Here is a 9,439-nt window from a genome sequence, read left to right as displayed (position 1 = left end):
GTCAAGTTTGAAGCGGTTCGTATTAAGTTTGAATCTGTTGCCTGCTCTTGTGTTATTGCGGTTGAAGCTGAAGTAGTCATTGACCGGTAGGACATTGCAGCGTATGATCTTGTGGGCAATACTCAAATCATGTTTTAGGCGCCGTAGTTCTAGGCTTTCTAGGCCCAGGATTGTTAGTCTATTTTCGTAGGATATTCTGTTTCGAGTGGAGGAGTGAAGGGCTCTTCTGGTGAAATATCTTTGTTGAGGTCTAAGGTCTTGGGAATGGAGAAAAACGAAGCAAGGGAACCATTCTTTCTACTACTACCACCAGAGCATTCAGGAAAACAAAGAATATTTCTTAACAATTGACATTTCACTCCTTGGCCCTTGAAACTTTTGATGGGTAACATGGCGGTAAGGTCAAGAACTTTGAAGGTTTGGGGAACAACAAACCAGGATGGGTTGAATGAACAGTTTATTTATTATTAATCTAATTTATATGCTGCCCAATTCGTCAAGGACTCTGGGCGGCTCACAACAAATAAAAACAATATTTAAAAGAACAATTTAAAAATAATAATTACAAAACCCTAATAAAAGCCATGTATACCTCTCATGGCTGGATCTATTCTAGATGGCATCTCATTTGGTCAATGGCCCTAGGCCTGTCGGGAAAACCACAATTCTTCTGTGGTTCCCCCTCTATCTCACTGTTAAAGTCTTGGTTGTAGCTGAATATGCTAGTCTATCACCAACACGGAAGCAAAACCTAATTTTTGCTAATCTAGTTCAGTTCTGATCGTCGAAATTCTAGGTGGAGTAATAAATAATAATAATAATAATAATATTAATAATAATAATAATAATAATAATAATAATGAAGTAACAACAACAACAACAACAGTCATAGTAGTAGTAATAGTAGTAGTAGTAGTAGTAGTAGTAGTAATAATAATAATAATAATAATAATAATAATAATAATTTATTAGACTTGTATGCCGCCTCTCTCCAAAGAATCGGGGCGGCTCACAACAACTATGGAACAATACAGATACAAATCTAATAATTAAAAATTGTAACTAAAACCTATTACTGTACCTTAAAAACAATTGATACTACACAATCATAACCACACATAACTTTCAATGGTCAGGAGGGGGGGTATACTAGTTACCCATGCCTGGCGACATAGATAGGTCTTAAGGCTCTTGCGGAAGGCAAGGAGGGTGGGGGCAGTTCGAATTTCCTGACAGTGAGAACAATTAATCAGTGGAACAGCTTGCCTCCAGAAGTTATGAATGCTCCATCACTGGATGCTTTGAAGAAGATGTTGGATAACCATTTGTCTGAAGAAGTGTAGGGTTTCATGCCTAAGCAGGGGGTTGGACTAGAAGACCTCCAAGGTCCCTCCCAGCTCTCTTGTTGTTGTTGTTGTTGGACTAAAAGACCTCCAAGGTCTCTTCCAACTGTATTGTTGTTGTTTGTTATTGTTGTTGTTATTATTGTTATTATTATTAATAATAATATTGGTACAAATAATAATAACGGATGTGATTGATTTTAATACAATTAATTTATTTTAGATAGTTATGTAATTTTTAATTTCATTGGATTTATTTTTATTTGTAACTTCCTGTTTTTATATGTTGTAAGTCGGCCCGAGTCTTTGGAGAGGGGCGGCATAGAAATCCAATCAAACAATCAATTGATATTATTATTATTATTATTATTATTAATAATAATAATATTGGTACAAATAATAATAACGGGTGTGATTGATTTTAATACAATTAATTTATTTTAGATAGTTATGTAATTTTTAATTTCATTGGATTTATTTTTATTTGTAATTTCCTGTTTTTATATGTTGTAAGTCGGCCCGAGTCTTTGGAGAGGGGCGGCATAGAAATCCAATCAATCAATTGATATTATTATTATTATTAATTATTATTATTATTATTATTATTAATAATAATAATATTGGTACAAATAATAATAACGGGTGTGATTGATTTTAATACAATTAATTTATTTTAGATAGTTATGTAATTTTTAATTTCATTGGATTTATTTTTATTTGTAACTTCCTGTTTTTATATGTTGTAAGTCGGCCCGAGTCTTTGGAGAGGGGCGGCATAGAAATCCAATCAAACAATCAATTGATATTATTATTATTATTATTATTATTAATAATAATAATATTGGTACAAATAATAATAATGGGTGTGATTGATTTTAATACAATTAATTTATTTTAGATATTATGTAATTTTTAATTTAATTGGATTTATTTTTATTTGTAACTTACTGTTTTTATATGTTGTAAGTCGGCCCCAGTCTTTGGAGAGGGGCGGCATACAAATCCAATCAAACAATCAATTGATATTATTATTATTATTATTAATAATAATAATAATATTGGTACAAATAATAATAATGGGTGTGATTGATTTTAATACAATTAATTTATTTTAGATAGTTATGTAATTTTTAATTTAATTGGATTTATTTTTATTTGTAACTTACTGTTTTTATATGTTGTAAGTCAGCCCGAGTCTTCGGAGAGGGGCGGCATAGAAATCCAATCAAACAATCAATCGATATTATTATTATTATTATTATTATTATTATTATTATTATTATTATTATCCTTCAGCAGCAGCTCCTAAGGCTGCTCCCCCTTCGGGGCTCTGCTTCAGATGAAGTACGTTGGAATCATACGGGCCATCGAAAATCTTAAACTCTGGTTCGTTCCTTCCTCCCTTGTGTGTCAACAGGCTCATGGGAACCAAGGCACGGCCGAAAAGCCCATCCAAGATTGCCCTGATGAAGGACAAGAAGCCTTCCGCCGTGGAGTCCAACTCCGCCCAGATCATTAAGCAGCCTCGACAGAAGAAGAGAAAGCGTAGCAAGAAAAAAAGGAGCAAATACCAGCGGCCCCACCTTACTGTACATGGCAGGAGCTGCTCCATTCATAGCCTCGACTCCAAAGGGTACGGGCTGAGGTTTGCAAAGGGAGGACAAGGCTGGAAGCGCCAACTGGTTTCAGAAAAGCAGTGGATGGAAGGCTTAGAAAAGGATCCCAAACAGGGGTGAAATACAGCAGGCTCTGGAGAATTGGTAGTGGAAATTTTGGGTAGTTCAGAGAAGAGGCAAATACCACCTCTGGAGTAGGGAGGGAATGGAGATTTTGCAGTATCCTTCCCCTGAAGTGGAGAGGGAAGGGGGATTTTGCAGTATCCTTCCCCTGGAGTGGAGAGGGAAGGGGGATTTTGCAGTAACCTTCCCCTGGAGTGGAGAGGGAATGGAGATTTTGCAGTATGCTTCCCATGGAGTGGAGAGGGAAGGGGGATTTTGCAGTTTCCTTCCCCTGGAGTGGAGAGGGAAGGGGGATTTTGCAGTATCCTTCCCTTGGAGTGGAGAGGGAAGGGGGATTTTGCAGTTTCCTTCCCCTGGAGTGGAGAGGGAAGGGGGATTTTGCAGTATCCTTCCCTTGGAGTGGAGAGGGAATGGAGATTTTGCAGTATCCTTCCCCTGGAGTGGAGAGGGAATGGAGATTTTGCAGTATCCTTCTTCTGGAGTGGAGAGGGAATGGAGATTGTGCAGTATCCTTCCCCTGGAATGGGGTGGGAATGGAGATTTTGCAGTATCCTTCCCCTGGAGTGGAGAGGGAATGGAGATTTTGCAGTATCCTTCCCCCTTGAGTGAGGAAGGAATGTAGTATAGCTTGTTAGACTATGAATGGTGCGATGGCTAGAGGCGGATCTCTCGCCTCACAATCAGGAGGCTGTGAGATCGACCCTAGGTAGAGGCAGATAGTTCTCTCTCTGGGTACCATGAGAATGTATCCGCTGAACAAAAACTCCGCAATGGCAACAGGGAAAGGAATCCGGCCAGTAAATGCTCCATTCAGTTACCCAGTAATCCACCCCGCAAGGAATTATTATGGGGTCATCAAAAGAAGATGATAGCTTGTTAGGCTATACCATTTCTGAGGTTGCAGGCTTCCTAAATTTCTGGAGGTCTTTTGGAGGAGATGCTTTGAGAAAGCGTGGCTGAGCTGCGGGCAAGGAGCGGGTGATCGACTTTCGGTTTGAGTCGATGTGACATTTCTGACACATTGTCCATGCTTTTCTCACCCAGTTTGCCATCGGACAGTCAAGAGTGCACCACCGAGTTGTGTTGCAGCAATGAGGGTGCAGGAAACGCATCTTCGGGGACAGACAACTTGGTAAGTGGGGCAAGAACCTGGGTAACGTCTTGCTATTTCAGCATCCTTTTAAAGCAAGCCTTGCTCAATGCGAGTTGGTATTCAGTTCCTAGGTAACCATGGTTATCGAAGACTATTGAAGCCGAGGTAGCTCATGTAGTGCTCCTGGACCACTCTTTATTTTTATTTTCAAAATACAGGGTGTGACCATTAATGCCAAGCCGGAAACTGAAAAGAAAAAAACGCCCAGGAAAGAGAGAACGGAGTCATCAGAAAAACCTAAGGATCTAAGCCCCAGCAGAGAAAACAAAAAGTAATACAACCTGGAGGAAAAGCTAGACGTTTCATTTCCATCAGCTTACTGAAAGAATTGTTTCCTAGCCTTTTTTAAAATGCCCGGCCAGGGGGCAGCACCTACCACATTTTTTGAGAAAAAGGCAGGCAGGCAGGCAAGAAGGAAGGAAAGAAGGAAGGGGAAGGAAAAGGAAAAGGAGGGATGGAGAAGAAGAAAGGAAGGGAGGGAGGAAAGGAGAAAGGGAGGGAGGAAGGAAAGGGGAAGGAAGGAAAAGAGAAAGGAGGGATGGAAAAGAAGAAAGGGAGGGAGGGAAGGAGAAAGGGAGGAAGGAAAGGGGAAGGAAGATAAAGAGAAATTAGGGATGGAAAAGAAAGAAGGGGAAAGGAAGGAAAAGAGAAAGGAGGGTTGGAAAAGAAGGGAGGGAGGGAGGAAAAGAGAAAGGAGGGATGGAAAGGAAGGACGGGAGAAGGGAGAAAAGAAGGGAGGAAGAAGGGAGGGAGGGAAGAGGAAAAGAAAGAGGAAAAGAAAGGATGGAAGAACAGATGATAGATGGAGATAAAACAGAAAGGTAAATAGTAATATAAATCTAAAGTTAAAATGTAGACAGATAATTAAGAAATCCCATATTTTGTTTGGTATTTATAGGCAATGAAAGACAGCTAGCTGTGTCTATGTTATGGGGAGGAGGGAAATTAATAAATTATTAGCCCTTTAAGAATATTTGTCAGCTGGAGTTGTCATTTGTCATTTGTTCTACCAAACTCCTCTTGACTTTTATACTTATGCAAGCCACCAAAGCTGCCTAGATTGTGGCACAAATGTGATAGGAAGGATTCATGGGCCCATCACCCAGAAGCCGCCAAGGATGACATGAGATTTGAGAACCATGCATTAAACAGAGGAGACAACTGATTTGGAAACCCATCTCTTCTTTGCCTTCTGTCTCCCTGAACAGAAAAATAAAATACCCCAATGTTGTGGACAAGAAGAAATACCAAACCGTTTCGGAATTCCAGTTTGTATACCCAGGTAAGTCAAAAAAGATTTCTTAAGATTGTCCTGCCTTCTTTCTTTCCAAAAAAGAACCGTTCTTGGTGGCCTCCGCATTCAGTTTAGTGGAGCTGCCAGCTCATCCTATAACATTATTTCTCCTGTTGTCCTTTCGTGGCTGTAGATCTATAGACCTTCCACTTTAACAAAGCTAGAGTTGGAAGGGACCTTGTAGGTCATCTAGTCCAACCCTCCCACTTAAGCAGGAGTCCCTATACCATTTCGGACAAATGGCCGTCCAATCTTCCTTTGAAAATCTCAACTGTTGGAGCTCTCATAACTTCTGAAGGGAACTTCTGTTCCACTGGTTGACCGCTCTCAGCGTCAGAGAATTCCTCCTTATTTCCATCTCTCTTTGGTCAGTTTCCATCCATTGTTCTTTGTTTGGCCTTCAGGTGCTTTGGAAAACAGCCTCACCCCCTCAAATATTGGAAGACTGCTATCATGTCTCCCCTGATCCTTCTGTTCGTTACACTGGCCATGCTCAATTCCTGCAACTGCTTTTTATATTTTATTTATTTATTTATTTTGTCCAATACACAATACATATTGAAGAGAATAGACATGAAGTATTATATATAAAGAGAAGATATAAAAACAGAGGAGAAGATATATGAAGGAAGAAAAGATATATGATATATGAGATAAGGAGAGTCAATTGGACAGGGGACGAAAGGCACACTGGTGCACTCATGTACGCCTCTTACTGACCTCTTAGGAATCTGGATAGGTCAATCGTGGATAGTCTAAGGGAGAAATGTTGGGGTTTAGGGGTTGACACTACTGAGTCCGGTAATGAGTTCCACGCTTCGACAACTCGATTGCTAAAGTCCTATTTTTTACAGTCAAGCTTGGAGCGATTAATATTAAGTTTGAATTTGTTGCGTGCTCTTGTGCTGTTGCGGTTGAAGCTGAAGTAGTCATTGACAGGCAGGACGTTGCAGCATATGATTTTGTGGGCAATACTTAGATCGTGTTTTAGACGTCGTAGTTCTAAGCTTTCTAGACCCAGGATTGAAAGTCTGCTTTCGTAGGGCATTCTGTTTCGATATGTTTTAGTTTCCAGTCCTCTTACTGTCCTGGTTGCTCTCCTTTGCGCTCTCAAGAATTGTGGATGAATTTGGTGCATGGGGAGGGAACAAGAAATGCTTTGCGCGCCGTTGTGCCTGTTCCCTGCGAAAGGCAGGAAGGGATCAAAGAGATTTAGGAAAGTCCAACAATCGGCCTAACCTTGCAGAATTTCCCCTGCTTCTTTTTCTTGCCCCTCAGGGAAAACCAATTTGCACTCCCCTCAAGAAAACACGAAGCAGAATTTGCGCTCCATCTACCAAGGGAAGGTAGAACCGAAGCCACCAAAGTCCACTCAGCTGTCGGTCTGGACGCCTCACCATCAGTGGGACGTACGCAGATCCCAAAGGTATCAGATCCTCCAGCCCTGGGGGGGTTTTTTTAGTCTAATCCTGGCCCCTTAAGCTTGGGATTGTTGAGTAGCTTTTCTAGTGTTCCTCCTCACCAGTATATCCAGGACCTGCCTGACCTACAGGTGAAACTCGAAAAATTAGAATGTCGTGCAAACGTTCACTTATTTCAGTAACGCAACTTAAAAGGTGTAAGTTACTATATCTATTTTTATATTTATGCTTCAATAGTGGCCTTCAGCTCTTCTGCATTGTTTGGTCTTATGTCTTTCATCTTTCTTTGGTTCAGGTCAGGCGAGTTTGCTGGCCAATGAAGCACAGTAATCCCACGGTCATTGAAGCAGGTTTTGGTGCTTTGGGCAGTGTGGGCAGGTGCCCACATCGACAGACTGTGGAAACCGAGGACCCAGAGTATGGAGGAAGAACGGAGAGACACACAGTGCAAGATTCTTGAAGTCCAGTCTGAAGTTTCCACAGTCTGTGTTGATTTGGGGAGCCATGTCATTTGCTGGTGTTGGTCCACTGTGATTCATTAAACCCAGGGTCAACACAGCCGTCTACCAGATTTTTGAACGCTCCATACTTCCTTCCGCAGCTGAGCTTTCTGGGGATGTTTGCTGACTGCCCACACTGCCCAAAGCACCCAAACCTGCTTCAATGACCGTAGGATTACTGTCCTTGATTGGCCGGCAAACTCCTGACCTGAACCACATAGAGAATCTATGGGGCATTTAATTAATTGGATCCAATTGTTTTTTTTATACTGTTTTTATTGTCGATATGCTGTGAGCCGCCCTGAGTCCATGGAGAGGGGCGGCATAAAAATCCAATCAATCAATCAATCAATCAATTCCCCACCCCACTCTTCTTTCGCACCCAGGGGAAATGCCAGCCCGGATGCCAACTGCCCAGTCGGCAGCGACTTCTTGAGAAAGAATCCGACGCAGGATTTGAGAGGCCTGACCTACAAGATCAACAAACTGGTCCTGGCGAATGAAAGCAACGTCGCGTCTGCTCGAAACGCCCCGTCCGCCCCCGTGGTGAACTCTTACTTCCCTCACCTGCAGCATCACCCTGTCCCCGACAAGACCGGGCCCTTAACCGAAGCTTTCCAGAGATCGAAACGTCGCTCGGCGAAGAGAGAAGACCGAGTCGAACTACAGCCGCCCGCAGAGGCCTGGAGTAAACTCAGAGGGTTCCCAGCTCCTTTGAGGAACTCCCCAAGGTTGAGGCCCGTGTCGGCCAAGGAACACCACGAGAAAGCGACGGATCAGATGCTCGCCAGGAAAAGGAACCCGAATGAAAAGCTGGCCAGGAAAGGAAGGGGAGGCCCAAACAGGCCCGGGGTCGATACCGAGGGCATCCCTCAAACCAAAAGCGCCATCATCATCCCAACTGTCGGACGGTACCTCTCCAGCGAAAACCTAAGCGCCAAAGGCACTCCCTTGGGATGGAAGGCCCCTACTCCGTTCCTAGCCGAGAAAAATATGCCCGAAGGGAATCCGGTCAATGGTTCGCAGGGGGAACTAGGATCAAGGTCCTTTTCTCCAGGCTCCGGCCCCACCAGCCCCACCCCTAGCCCGAAAGATGAAAACTCCAATACGTCGGTGGGTGTCGAGCCAGACCGAGCTGAGCCAGACGGAGCTGTCAACGTTGAGGGTGCTGGAGACCTCGAACCAGTATCCAATGCGATGGAATGATTCCCCTTCGGGAAAAAAAAGGGTTTATTCTGCAACACTATTTTTTGTTTTTTGTTTTAAAGGGGGAAAAGAATGGATCGGGCTTCTTTTGTCTTTTCCTCCCGGGAATGCATGCTAAGGTTCCCGGAATGCAGAGCTTGGGAAAAAAACTTTCTGTTTTCCCACGTTGGAGTGGATGGTTCCTGTTGGAACAAAGAAGCCTTCCCCTATGGAGTTTTAAAACCGGAGTCCTTCAGCTATAGTTAAAGACTGTAGCAGACTATACAGAGACTGTACGGTAGCAGAGGACACTAGGTTGTTAACCAAAGAAAGGGGAGGGGGGAAAAAAGAGAGGAGAGTGGTGAAAATTGCTGATGATAGCTTCTTTTGCTGGAAATTAAAGAGTCTGCGGGGGGGACTTTGGGAATCTCCCGGTGACCGAGGGCCCTCTGTGGTCTCTTCGGGCTCCGTTTGGGCTTGGTTTGGAGACATTAAAGCTTTCAGCACCCTGAGGCTGCCCTCCTTTCTCTCCGTGTCTTTGCCAAGTTTGGAAAGCCTTTGTCAAGGTTCCGAGTTAAAAATGTCCAGGTTCCAGATAACATCTGAACTAAATCAAAGTATTCCTCAAAGCTCCAATTTATTTCAGTTTCCCACTCAGTTGAAAGTTCACATCCCTTGTCCCCCCCACTCACAAACTTGTCACGTGGCCCACTCAGATTGTGCCAGCGTGGCAAGTCCTCCTTCCGCTTCCGTCCAGGTGAGTGGGCATAGGTTGGCCTTGAACCACTCGAAAGAATGCTTTAT

The sequence above is a fragment of the Erythrolamprus reginae genome, chromosome 8, assembly GCF_031021105.1.
Source record: "Erythrolamprus reginae isolate rEryReg1 chromosome 8, rEryReg1.hap1, whole genome shotgun sequence".
In the NCBI taxonomy this organism is placed as follows: Eukaryota; Metazoa; Chordata; class Lepidosauria; order Squamata; family Dipsadidae; genus Erythrolamprus; species Erythrolamprus reginae.
Note: the sequence above shows the minus strand (reverse complement) of the source record.